Raw genomic sequence first — 13,898 nt, forward strand, 5'->3', positions numbered from 1 at the left:
CTGAGCTAAGCCGCAGCCTATTTTTGTTTCCACCTGGCTTTAAGTTAACGCGAATCGTGACAAAGAATCATATGCCACATATTCTTAAGTTATTAAACTGAGATTTCTCAAATAGAACAAAAAGTAAGGCTCGTAGCCATTTAAGCTGTACAACCCTTAACAGCATCTGATAGTATGACCGAATACTTAAAAAAACCACATGCGGTATTTTTTCCCTTTATATGACCGACAGCTGAAGGTGAAACGAAGCTTTTCTAGCCGTAATAAAATCCGAACCTCTGTTCTCTCAATTTATTGCTTATGTGTGCCGTTGCAAAGTTCAGCATGCTCCGACATACATCTAAAATGGAGTAGGCGCATACGAGGCGCATACAGAGACAAAAAGTCGAACTCCTACGTAGCCTCATTAAGATTAATTCAACGGAATTCAGTCATATCTAGAATTACAGTTAGGGATGCGCTCTGACGTTAAACTCTTACTCCCACCAACGTTGTCATGCTTCCCTTTCTTCAGTGTTCCCGTTCCATATGTGCTGTAGAGAGAATGCCACCATTCTCAACCCTATTATCTACCACGTCAGACAAACAGTACAGCCAAAGCATGTCGTAGTCCCAAAGCCCAGTCCTACATTTTTAGGTCACCTAGACGTAACCACTACCCGCTGAACCAGTGCTTAAAGTTCTCCTAACAAGCGTCCCTAATTACCTCTCAACCCAACAATGGCCTACGGCCCATTTTTTAAGCCGTGGGCTCCTTTCCGTGAAAAAAAAAAGGCTTGCACGTGGCCAGGTCCCGCGCGAGAGTGGAAGCTAATTAGCGCTCCTAATTGTACGCTCGCGACCTCACGCAGCTACCTCGCGACCCCGATACGGAAAAAGGCATCGGTTTTCTTGGCGGCCAGCTTCCATCACTGGCCTCGATTGTCAGATATTCCGCTGGTATAAGGTTCGTACATTTCCGATTAAACGATCTCCCCCAATTTCTGCCGACGTCAACGTCGTGCCCACAAGAGATATATGCAAGATGTGTTGGGGCTTGCTAGGATTCCGCTCTAGAGGGTGATCTATAGTTTTCAGTACATTACCTACATGAAGAGTGGATGCATTTCCGTTCGTATTGCTTCCAGTGCTAATATTTGTAGGCATTACAATATTTGTAGGCATCAGATAAACGTGCTCAACACAATATTTTGTCTAAACAATCAGGATTTGCCTGAAAACTGTTAGAGTATAAACTTTTTAATATTAGGGAAACAAGCGAAATCTCCTCTTGCATGGCATCGATCCTTGCCCGGCTTTCAAAAAATTTATACTCTCATCTAAGATAGGGCGGCTATAATCTTCAGAATGAGCAGGAAAGAGCGAGTTAACATTCACCGTTCTTATCGTTATTAAGGACGTTGATCCAAGTCAAATGTTACGCCTTCAAGGATAACTGCACTCAAATTTTATCTCGACCAAATTTATTTTTATTGATCAGTAAGTACCCCCAAAATCAGCTGGGACACGACTGGCAGTCCCGTGAAACGCCTCGTTAATCCGTCAGAAGCGTTTAAAAAAGCTCCGCCGCAGACCACGCTGCACCTGTTGGCGGATGGCGTAAACAGCCATGACTCGCCACGGCCGGACTGGAGGAGCGGCGAGCGCGCAGTGCGCGCCCGCATCTCCTCCAGCCCGGCCGTGGACTCGCCTGTGGCGTTCCAGCCGACGGGGGCTTCTTTCTTTGAGCAGCCGCGCAGCTGGAGAAACGGTCGAGCTCTGCTGCGCACACTTCACCCATCGGCTGCCCCGTGCGCGCGTAGAGCTTGCGCGCATACTTGCTCCTGAGCTGGTGACCGTCCGGCCGCTCACTGGAGGGCTGCAACGTCACTGCAACGGCCACGCTACCCTGGGTTTCAAAATCGCCGATTTTCGCTGGCTGCTTGCGCCGTCCACGCGCGTATTTCAGCTGTCGTATTTTGCACGTTGCTTTCTTTTTCAGCAGACTATACGGCAATAGGGTTTTAAAGAGGTCGAAATTTTCTACGTAGTTGGCCTTTCAGTCAGTGCCGAGCCACCGCAATGAGCGCTCCGTAATACCTTAATACGCTGCTGAGGAAAACTGGCTGGTTTGCTTAATTTTTAGCTCTCTGTCTATCTCCGTCGTTTAACGAGAAATCACAACTAAAAAAAATTGTAGAGCAAGCAAGATAAGTAAGAAGTAAGGAAACCATGCAAGCCCGGGCAAGACACATCATACCGAGCACGAAATGAGCTTTTAAAGAACGACAGCCTGCGAAAGAGGCATTTATATAGGCAAGACATTTCCGAACAACCGATTCCGGAGCATTATGTTCATATTATTTGACATTATTCAGCCAAATAAAACATTAAAGATATTTCAGGTTAGACGCGAACACGTAACTGGTACATTGGTGTTATTTTAGTTAAAAAGAGAAGTGGTCGCAATTTTTGCGACAGCAAGCACAAATAAAGTATTGAAAACTACATTTAGCTACGAAATACAGAAAGAGATTTCGCAGCATCGTCCGGCTCGTAACTTGAGCCTTGAGCCCGTGGCTCAAGCTCCAGGCGGAACAATTACAAAATATCTCAACAGATGGAACGCCAGCCGTGGAACGTGCGAAAATTGGATTAAGTTGAGCAATGGAGGGAAACTTGAGCAAACCTCCGCCATGTTTATCGTAGCAGGAGCAAGACGGGAGGGTAAGAGCGTGAAGTCTCAGTGGGGGAGAGAATAGAAGCAGTTGCGGGACAGGAGTGGCAGAAAACTGTCGTCTTTCGACGACATTTCCAGCGTAGTGAGCAAGGAGTAGGGCAACGTGGTTCTATCAACGCTGAAGTAGGGCGCCTCGATTCACGCGCGTCTCCGCCGTGCGGCAGCGTTGGCATCGAGGCACCCGGCCTGGAGCAGTGAAGCGCGGTAAATTTAATGATTTAAGCAAAACTTTGGCGTCTTTGCCTTGGGAGGAGCGCGACTCAAGAGGAACAACATGAGAGGTGAGCGGGAAAGCGAAGGGAGGCATTTAGTTGACAAAAGTCGATAAAGACTATCCTATTTTGTCGACATTTGCAACGAAAGGAGCAGATACGCGGCCAATTTTTTCTTCCTGTGTAAAATATCGGTGACAAGAATGCACAGTTTCTCTGCGTTTCGCAGTTTTCCTCTTTCATTGTTTCATTTTCCGGCATTTCGTGACAATTTTTGAAATACGGAGCCTCTATCTGGGGACAATAACGACCTATCTCGTTCCTTCTGATTCAATACGGGTTTCCATTGTGGTCGGTCAAGTGGCCGCGGACGCGCTATTTCCGGCCTTTCTTGGACGCAAATCACTGCAAGGTTGAATTCCAGACACGATGAGTCGTTTTACGTGCTTCACGCAAAATCATTGGCGCAGCTTGCACTTGCCGTGCAAGGCCGGAGAAACAGCCGAGCTGGAGGCCCCAACAAGCTTAGTCTTGGTTCGGCTACGTTTATGCGTGGTTATGCTTGGAGACTCGACCAAGTTTTCTGCGTGGTTATGCTCGGAAAGTCGGTCAAGTTAGCTGCGTGGTGTCGTCGTTATCCCCCCCCCCCCCCTTCCCACAGAGCAATGAACACTCGGTCACTAAAGTATGTACAATGTACGCGAGCTCGTAACTCCGGATCTTCTGCAACTCGCTGATGTTTCGCCGCCGCTTCACCGGCAATATATTCGGGATTGGACCGATGTCGTGCATCCGTGTGCACACCGGGCACGTGCCCCCCCCACCCCGAAATGTTTCGTGCCAGGCTGAGGTAGCCTGAAGAACCGCCTGAAGTCGCCTGCAAGTGCGGAACCTGCAGTTTTAAGGACATTCTTGCTCATATAAAGCTGAAAATAAGGGCTGCGTCAACGTCTGATCCCTGTGCCCACTCCATATGCTGTACATGTCAATATATACAGACCGGCTGCATTTCGTGCCGGATACACCGAGCTGCGCCGGGAACCTGCCGCGAGCCGATCCAGGCAGTCCCGCCGTTCTCTGACGGAACAGCACGGCCGGGAAATGGCGGAACAGCAGGAAAAGCCTCATATAGGCATACATGTGGTCTCGACTTTAGCGTGTCATTCCTTGTCTTTACACTGGTACAAAGTATAATCATATGACAGAGCATGTCACTGTATTTTGTTCAGTCAACTATCAATCCTTGATATGTTTATTTTTCTACTGACGTCGCATTTCATTGACTATTGCAGTTCCATAATTTCTGCTGCATGAAAAGGATTGCTGTGCCCATCTTGTATTTCCTCCACATCTACAACGCTACACAATTCTTTTTATTGTGAAGCTTTGTCTTTTTGGCACTATTCCATTGTTTTCTTGACTTCCCTCTTGGTTAGAAACAGCATTCTGTATTTGCTGAACGGGAATTTAACTGAAGCCATGTCTGTTCGATTTAACGGATAGAAATAGAATGAAATTTAAGAAACGTGCATCAAGCTCAACATTTAACAGCAGCGCAATAAGGTGTTCCGCTAAGCGTAAGTTTACTATTAACAAAAAGGCGATTACTTAAGGACGAAGACGCACGTTTGCTAGCTTCGCCGCTATAATATACTAATGTGCCGCACGTACAGCCCACTGCGATTCGAAGGTTATCGCGGGAAAGCTACTCTTTCAAATGAAGCTGACAGAACACCAGCTTTAGCAAATCTTCCATGCCAGTTTCGTTATCGTCGGCGTAGATAAAAGGCAACCAAGACTGTGCTTGATAACAACTTAAGCTTGAAACACAAAAGGGTGGCAAGTCAGTCGTGCGGCCATTGTTACAGCAAGGAACAGCCAACAAGGGAGAGAAGATTGCGAAATCTTGATTTTCATGGTTCCGAAACGAAACCGTAGGACGGTGGCACGCGTGGCCCCTCGATCCTGGCGCGATGACCTTCAAATTGTGCTGGACTGTACTTCATAGCTGATAAGAAAACTTATTAGTCCCTTTGCTAACGGAAACTCTAAAACACGTGAATCTTGATAGTAAACACCCAGTGTTGGCCTCCACTTCCACCTGACGAACTTAGGCGACCGCGCGCCACTCACGAGCGCACTCATGATCACGCTCACGAGTGCGTGCCCACATAACCGCCTGCTCTACGGACGAATGAATCACCCGTAGCCTATCCATAGACCGGCGAACGGGAATTTAGGTCATCATCATCATTATCTAAGCTCCTTAAGGTGGGTTTTACTGTTAGCGTTAAGCGTACACAAATCGCATGTTAAAGTCAGTTATTTCAAGCTTTGCTTTAAAAACAACGCGCAAGAAGCCTTGGCTACATATTTCCCCATCCCATCTTTTGGTAGATCGCGCCCCCCCCCCCCCCCCCCCCCGAAAAAAATTCCTGGCTACGCGCCTGGTTCTATGGTAGCGGCACGCCGGCTTTTGTGCTGCGCTTCCTGTTTGGGAGTGACGCTCTTCTTCTGTCGCTCTATCTCTCTCTTCGTCGGAGACTTGGCTGTTGCACCTCACATACATTTCTGAACTTGCCGCTGAATGTTCTTCATGACTGACAAGCCCGGATCGTTTCGTCCGAAAGCTTTCACATCTCTCCCAAAGTGTCCCACGTTAGCACGCGCTGGTTCCGGCGGCCATGCATGGGTTTTGCGAACTCTGCGTCTGTAGCGCGAGCTGTTCTGTGCTTCTCCCTTATGGTGCGAATGCAAGTGAACTGGTGAGGACAAAAGCACGCGAGAGATCCAGCTACGGAACCTGGGCAGTGTTCTTGAAGGTCGAGCTGTGCCGGCGCGCGAGAAGATTTCATATCTGAAGGTGAGGCTTGGCTCCGCCCGCGCAGCTGCGCGAATGTCGTGCCGGCCGCGTCGAGCCCTTGGATTTTTAAATGCAGAGCATTTCTTAGGCTCGCCTCTTCCTGCGTCGGACGGTGTCAACAGCTCGCGTCCGCAGCGGGTGCGCCTCTCCTCCTTCCCTCCTCTCTCTCAACAGCAGCTGGCGCGCGCATGCGGCGTAGTCAGCCCGTTCGCTCCGTCGCGGTCTCGGCGTAACAGCTGCGTGATAGCAGCGCGGTGGGGCGTGGAAGGGCGCGCGCTGCTTGCGCATGCGCGCTCTCCCCCCCGTACTGCTCTCTCTCTACTGCGCGCGCTGCAAATATAAAGCGTCTAGCGGTCGCTCGTGCTTCAGTCACTGCGTTGCTCCTTCCTTCCATGGATGACGCTCGCCCCCACGTTTACTCGTGTCTGCTACTCCAGCATCACGGAAGAAGCGATGGAAGCAACACTGCCTTCAATCAGTACTGAGGCCCCAATGCTCTGCATTTACTCGTGTTCCCCTCGCGGGAAGGCGCGGGAATTTTTTTTCTTGGTATTTTTATTTTTTGCGAACGCCAACGGACCAAGCTCAAGCTTATACGGCTCTGCTGTTAAAACAAATATACGTAAATATAACTACCATCATGCCTGAACACGTCGTGGGGTCGCTGTTCGCGGCCCATGTGCCCGTGTTTCCACTTAACTGCGTTGACAAACTGCAGAGGCCTCATCACAAATTGACGCTTATTCGACAACGAGAAACAATGGTCTGTACAAAGTTGTATACGCTCCGGGGGACCAGACAGCTCGTTTTAATGTTTTACCGTAAAACACGCCGTAATAGGCCCTCTCCCTTCAAGCCAGGTTTTCCTCCGGAGCGGAAAGGACACCAAAAAATCACACAACAGTTTCCATAATCTGCCGTCTGTTTTTCTCCGTGGCTCATGGTGGACACTTTCATCTTTCGGCCAGTTTGTTGAGATAACCAAGAATAAACAGCAACGTTTTATTTATTCTGCGTGTTCTATTATAATCAAATGTTGCCGTTGTTAGTTGATCGCTGCTATCGGTTTCCTCAAAGCCGACAGAAGCTGTTTTCAGCACGTAAAAGCGCGTGCGTTGGCGCGTGCGTTCAAGGAAATTGTTTATGGGACTGCAAGCACGTGTCTTATGCACACGTCATAACTTATTGAAGACGTTAATCTTTCTTGGGCTACTTAAGCCCGACAATTTTTATTTGTCTGCTTTTTTGTCTGTTTTATCGGCCCCTCGATTCAGCCACCCGGCCAAAAGATAAAGGGGAATATTCTGAGGCGAGACTTTTATAGGCAAACCTTTCCAAACCACTAAATCTGGCACCATTCTTAATGTTAAGGAAAAAGTAAAAATTAAAGATATTTGAGAAAAAAATATTCACACATAACTGGTGCTAGGCAGTGTTATTTTATTCGAAAATAAAAGAGCGCTTGATATTCACGATTGGAAATGCAAACACCAACCGTAGGCGATGCAAGACGCCTGAGAAAGTAAAGAATTGCTTTATTTAGGGCAGGCAGGAGGGAGCCAGGTTTTTTCTGAGGGGGGTGTCAGCTTCTATCAGTGATGATGGTGATCGTGATGATGAGGTTGAGGAAAGTAGCCTTTTTTATTCACCGAAATTTTGGAAAAACCAAAAGTACAATAAACAGAAAATATCATCCACTAGACTTTTTTTGCGACCTGAGGGGTCATCTTCGGGGGCTATAAATTCAAAAATTAAGAGAGGGTCAGGACATCCGGGCACCCCCTCCCCTTCTTCGATCCGCCAATGAGAGCAGGGATGCTGTGATTTTTAGAGCGAGGGCTATAGGTTGTACTAACGAGCGTGGAGTGCATACCGGCAACCAAGTGTGTCGCCTTAGCAACGGGGACACGCGGGCTCGGGCATGGCGGCGCACGCTTAAGGCCGTCTCAGCGAAGTCAAAAGCATTACCTTGACGTTTGCTGTTGTCCACAGCCCCCTCTCCAGCCAATGTGTCGCAAGACACGAGTGAAGTGATTGCCAGCAGCCGGCAGCTGATTCCAGCTGCCCTGGGTTGTCATCGGCCACAGATTGCTCAGCCATCGGCGAACGCTTCCAATTCAGTCGTTCGGCCACTCGCCGGCAGAGGTCGCTAGTCGCCCGGCTAACAATGCACTCACTGCTGCTGCGATACTCTACGGCCTTATTTCAGTCGTCATGCGCGTGAACTTCACAATTTCTTCGGAAGCATTATTTGGATTTTGTACTCAACGACTACACCTTGTGCAAGATGCGGGCGCACCTGTGTCTGTATCCGCACGCGCAGGCAACTGCGGTGCAGTGTAGGAATTTCGTGCGTCGTGACCCTTTTCGCAACGGCGGCTCCAATCTCAAACGGGGAGGCGGAGTTCGCTAATGCAAGTAGGGCATCCCCACGCATTGTCACTGCTATTCATGTTTTCTGACTCCACGAACGAGAACTGCGAAGTGACGGTGCGGACAATGGACGCCCGGGCGCGCTCTTTTCCTTGTTTTTTTTTGTGTGTTCGCGATGCGGACGCATGCGCAAGCACGGTGAACACGATCATGGAGGTTTTCAGTGTTGCCAATAAAATAAATCGGCCGCTAAACTTTCATGTGAACACCACCTATACTACGCTATATCCTTCAAGGGATGTAGGGGTATATATTCAGGAATATATAGGGGTATATATTCAAGGGATATCTACCCTTCAAGGGATATATTGGGGTCGCAATGACCTTCATCCGCCGGCGCACAAGTTGTGCCTTTCTTCTTGCCTCGCTTGCTCGGAGCTCTGCCTGAGCGCTACCACATGACTAGACTAGGATGAAATGGCTAATTCGCCGGGGCGTATCGCCCAGCGAATGGCGGCTGGGTCGTCTATGCGCACATGTAAGCGCAAGCGAACCACGGGATAGGCGAGGGTTCGCCGACTAATACATAAAAACACTGCGTTGACTGAGTTTACAGAAACGAAGGCTAGGGAAACACACGATGCTCGCACCCGAAAGCGCTGCTTCACTGGCACTCGGTCCCTGAGACTCACGATGGCGCGCCGGCTCGGTCGTCTGTGCGCGCCCTTCAGCGCCAGCGAAAGGCTGAATCCAATCGCCCAGTAGATGAAGCTAGACGGCAGGCTGTGGAAACTCAAGCAAAGGCAAATTTTCATGAAGTAATCTGAGCATGGTGTTTGCATTCGCGCTCGATAACTGGGTTCGGGAGTGTTAAGCATTGAACTTATTTTTTCGGATGTGTTGGAGCAATTAAATTTAGTTTTTTTACATGCACGTCTTACGTCATTATAAAGTCCAGAGGAGGACATAGCGCAGTTCATTTGGCGTCGTTATATTCCCTTACTGAAATCACGAACAACAAATATAATCGGTGTTGCTAGCCTAAGCTGGCGGCCGCAGTGGTGGAAAAAGGTACGTATGTACACACCCACATATGCTTCATACCCGTTCCTAAGAGTAATGATTGCGTTGACAAAGGGAGTCATTGATTGCTATGCTGTTTTCTGTTGCCGTCTTGTATGAAAAACTGAAAACTGAGCCACACCAACCCATAAACCCAGAATCAATAAATTCTCCGTGCACAACGCAAAAGCACCGCCGGATTTCTTGCTTGCTTTTTTTGTGTGTTTAACTTTTGGACCTAGTACATGACAGCTGCCATCTACATTTCTTCTGAACCAGGGACTGGACTTAAAGCCCTCTGCTGTGTCACAATGCGGCTGCGTTTTTTATGTTCTCCCTAGTGTCCCTAGTTATACTGCTCCTCACTTTTTACCTCCTTGCTTCGTGACCACGTGGCTAGTTAACTTTTTCATATTATTTATTCTTTCTAAATTGGTCTCTTCGCTGAGGCTCCAAAACAAATCCAGAAAGTCGCATCCTTCCCCCATTTCAACATACTCCTCCTACTCCAAAAAAACCCTCCCTCTTCCTCAGGGTACCTCGCGCTATTTGGATAGTCTTAAGGGCCTCCTTCGCAGTGTCCCGAGGCGCCTCGTGTCCCGAGTTAATAATTTCTCTCGGGGGCTCATTTCAAGTCGCCGAGAATAAATCTGGGAAATGTAGGCTCGCACAGCGCGAAGAACTACGGTGGCCTCCGCGAAGCTATCGACCTGTCTACCCGTCTTTCCCCCTCGAGTTGTGTCTCCTGAGAAGCCTTCTTCCTGCGCGCATTCCTTGTATACATAGACGACCGACGTTTTCCTGACACGTGCCAATTCCCTTTGGATTAGTCGTTCGGAAGAATACCCACTTCGTTACCGTCTGCGAAATACTTTTGCGCGAGCAGTCAACGTCTCGCGGACTGTCTTCGAGGCTGCGCGCGTATGTGGGCGACAGAATGCGAGCCTGAGATGCTCAAGCGAATTCGAAAGGTGCCGCAGCAATACGGCGGAAATGAAAGAAGAACAGGAGGAGAAACTACGTATAATTCGAAAACAGAGAAACCAAGGAAGTGCGCACTCTGCCATTAGCAGCGGCTGCTGTTCGCTAACGAGAAGGAAACGCTGCGAAAGCGCGCTAGCGTTGCGACTATTTAGCGTCGATGGACCCGCAGGGTGTTAAAGCCGTGACCTGGCGGTCCCTTCCCCCCTTCTGTAACACCTTCGGTCGCGTAAGAATTCCCGACTTCCTTTGCCACACTGATAAGGCCTATTAGTTGCACGGACCAGTAGTTGCCTTTCAGATGCAGCAAAGGTAGTTAAGAAAAGCGATCCTACATTCGGCCCCACTTTTATGTCCTCCTTTCTAATAGTCCTTTCCTTGCGCTCCACTCCAATTTCCGTTTTTTTTTCTCTCGTATAACCCCTACCCTCTGTTCTCTTCCCCTTTTCCTAATCCCCTCATTCGCGCTTTCCACTCATTTCCTTCCTCCCCTTCGATCCTCTCTCCCTTACAAACGTTTCATTTTCATGTATTCCCCATCCTTCTCTCTCCCCGCATACGGCACTCCGCTTCCTCCTCTTCCTGCTACTGTCCGTCTCCCCCTCTACCGCTTCCTCCCTCCTCATGTGAATGTGCTCAATCGGTAAGCCCATCGTTGTCGCCGATCCAGGCCCTGGTCGATTGTATTGCAGAGCCGCACCTGTACCCGGGAAAGATGTGTGCCACCGTCACCACCTTCTAATTCATAATCCCGTGTCTTTTCATTGTGTAAAGTTGGCTTTCCTGCTTGGCGTTTTATTATTATCATTTTCATTCTCATTATGTGGCCTCAAAGTGTGTGAATTTGACTCTCTAACAGCGCGTTTGGGCGTAACATCGCCATTAGTGAGGCATAAAAAGCTTTGCTTTAAAATACCTGGGAATGCACAAAACGCCACCCCGTAAGTAACAAAGGCGCACACATAGCTCTTCAGAACAAGACGGACGTACACGATATGGTTTTTCTTAACCCTTTACCGTACTGTTACTAGTTTGGTTGACGGGTACTCTACTTCTCAGCCCAAGGTTAACTATCAGAAAATATCGACAATCTACTTCGATCACCAGTCCCACGTAAGAAAATTCTCGTGGAAAAATACTTCCCACGAAGCATCGCTCCCCTGAACACCGCTTCCCTAGAGCAGGGTATTAAAACCTGACCCTACACCTGGTTGACCAGTTAGCTTTTCGGTACAGTTAAGAGACTATAGTTGAACTCGGCTACTTGAACCCGGAAATTTTTTTCTGCCTGCCTTTCTGCATGTCCCTCCATCAAGTCACCCCGCCCGAGTCGCGGCAGTTTTGAAACCGGCGTTTATATAGGCAAAGCCATTTCAAAACATTTACATCTGGTGGCAGTGTTCATCCTCGCCAACCTTGTTGAGCGAAAATAATACAACATCAATACATCAGTGAAATTTGCAGTGTTCTTTATTTAAAACCATTACTGCTTGAAATTTGTAAAAGAAAATAAATGCGCCGTGTCCCCCCGTGGCCGGCATCGCCCGCGCCACTAGCCCTGGTGGCGGCAGCCCAAGATAATCAACAGTAATGAAAGATTCTCCAGTGCGCAGTGACGGGACTAGAAAAGGTCCACCCCGACCTTGGTCTGTCCCTCGCACCTCACAAAACAGAATTCCTCGTCATCTTCGTCCGTCAACGCCCCCCCCCCCCCCTCCCCACACCCTATTACGTGCCACTTCAAGTCAGTATCGCCTCCATTTCTGTGTCAGCCAGACTGGAACCAATGAAACTCCTCGGAGTCTACATTGGAACCAGGAATAGCCCCACAATATGGCTTAATTGCTTTAAGCAGAAATATAACTTCGTGCAGCACACCCTCCGACGGCTCTCAAACAAACAAGGGGGAGCCAAACAAAAGGCTATCACCACCCTCGGCAGAGCAGTAGCGCTGGGATTCTTTCGTACGGAGGAACACATTATGACCTCAACTGCACCCAACGCGCACGCTACAAGTTCTTCACAATTCTACCCTACGCACCATCACTGGCCTCCCACGTCATACAAAAATTGTAAACCTCCAACAAGCAGCGACCCTCCCACCAATCGACCGCATCATACAGGAACAAACAGATCAATACAATTTTAAACGACAACTCACCCACCAGACGTGCTCCTCACCGCGTGGGATCAACGAAGTAATATACCCCTACCTAATTTTCCAGCCCCAATACCCCCCTGGCAGCGGCCCCACTTCACTCAATCCGTCAGCTCGCAACCCGTCGCACGCAGGAATCCCAAGCTTCGACAGCAACGCTGCCGACGCCTTGCCTCAACTGAACGACCGGGTGAAATTGACGTCTACACCGATACTAGCCACATAAACCCACACGTCGGCACAGCATGGATTAGCCCGGACAATTTATCCATCATGGGAGCCCAATATCACCCTGTTCCCAATATTCCTTCAACGGACGCGGAGCTCATCGCTATCCACAATTCTCTCGACTAATTCATATACGATTACCATCTCCCCATTCCACCCAGCCTTAGCATCCTAACAGACTCATATGAAGCTCTCCAAGAACTTTGTTATCCCAGGTCCACCCACCATTCTGTCCACCACATTATTCATCAGATCACTGCGCTCCAAACATCAGGCTGCCAAGTCCCAATCGACTGGACCCCGAGGTCATAAATCAGCTCTTCCTGAGAACCAAGAAGCTCACGTGGTTCCACAGGAGTCCCTTCTCACAATAGCCTCCCTGCGCCGCCCTTCTCGGACCACCCCTGGCCCAACTGCCCTGACGAACAGCCCACTCTCGCTCCCGCAATCAGGCTCCGTATATTCAGGCAACTGAAACAACAACGCCTTAAGGCACTCACCCCTTCAGGCCACCTCACCACCTTCCCCACCCTGACCCGAGAACAAGAAATCTTGAACAAGTTCCTCACCAACGCCTGTACGGCACCAGAGACCATTCTACAATGGTATTATCCCCAGCACGCCCCCCGATGTCCATACTGCCATCACTCCATCGCAGGCGATCTCCACCACCTCATCTGGCACTGCCCGAAGTTTTCTCGCTTTCGTAAATTCACTCCCCCTCACCAGGACACCTCAACTTACATCGACCCAACATCCCTCTCATGCGACACTCTCTTCGAAATGATCATTTATGCCACAAAAAGTGGCCTAGTACGGGCAATTTAGCAGTGGTCTGCACCACTTCTGAAGAGATCCCTTGCAGACGACGTCATAAGGAGTGTGCTCCGCCCTCCCCATTCCCATCCTCCCCCAACCCTGGCCTTTGGCCTTCCTTTCTAATAAAGTTTACAACAACAACAGATTCTAGTAGATGGCGCGTGGAACGCGCGTGGAGTAAGGTGGATGCGCGCCCTCTCCGAGCAGCGGAGAGGGCATGCATCCTTAGCATGGAGAAGGGCCTTGGCGAGCAGTGGAACGGAACGCCGAAAAATTGGATGGATTTACGTGCAAGGGCGGCCGACGGACTATCCGGGTTGCACGGCATTTGCAACCAAATGAGCAGGTACGGGGGCAATTTTCTTCATCCTCCTCCTGCTTCTCTTCCGCTCTCAACAAGTACCGTAAAAACCCGCGTATAATACGGACCCGAGTATAATACGAGGTGTAATTCGGGGAGAGCAAAATCAGAAAAAATGTTTT

This window comes from Haemaphysalis longicornis, unplaced genomic scaffold (assembly GCF_048455015.1).
Source record: "Haemaphysalis longicornis isolate Haplotype H1 unplaced genomic scaffold, Haemaphysalis longicornis Haplotype H1 scaffold_2, whole genome shotgun sequence".
NCBI lineage: Eukaryota > Metazoa > Arthropoda > Arachnida > Ixodida > Ixodidae > Haemaphysalis > Haemaphysalis longicornis.